This window comes from Gavialis gangeticus, unplaced genomic scaffold (genome assembly GCF_001723915.1).
Source record: "Gavialis gangeticus isolate Ggan-Ray unplaced genomic scaffold, GavGan_comp1, whole genome shotgun sequence".
Classification (NCBI taxonomy): domain Eukaryota; kingdom Metazoa; phylum Chordata; order Crocodylia; family Gavialidae; genus Gavialis; species Gavialis gangeticus.
This window is the reverse complement of record NW_017729032.1, coordinates 138557960-138558307: the sequence shown is the minus strand read 5'-3', so window position 1 is coordinate 138558307 and position 348 is coordinate 138557960. Positions and strand designations below refer to the sequence as shown.

Here is a 348-nt window from a genome sequence, read left to right as displayed (position 1 = left end):
GGGGCCCGTCGCGGCAGCTGAGGATGCGGTCCATCTCGTCGTAGTACTTGCAGATCTTGCGGGCGTGCCCGTTCTTCTTCAGCCCGTCGCGGGCCTGGTAGTACTGGCGCTTGAGGCCCTTGATGCGGATGCGGCACTGCTCGGGCGTGCGCTCGAAGCCCAGCTCGGCCAGGCGGCACGCCACGTCGCGGTACACATGGCTGTTGCGAAAGTTGCCGTCCAGCGCCGACTGCACGTCCGCCTCGCCCCAGATCTCCAGCAGCGCCCGCGTCTCCAGGTCCGACCACAGGAAGCCCCGTGTGTTCGTGATCATCCTCCCTCGCCCGCCCGCCCGCCGGGGTCACTGCA

The 348-nt window shown here is 68.7% G+C and overlaps 1 protein-coding gene across 2 annotated transcripts in view; it reads right to left on the bottom strand.

Annotated features, from left to right (window-relative positions):
* NAXD (NAD(P)HX dehydratase) overlaps positions 1–348 on the bottom strand; it is a 76442-nt gene that overhangs the window by 75179 nt on the left and 915 nt on the right. The gene's annotated exons all lie outside the window — the stretch shown is intronic.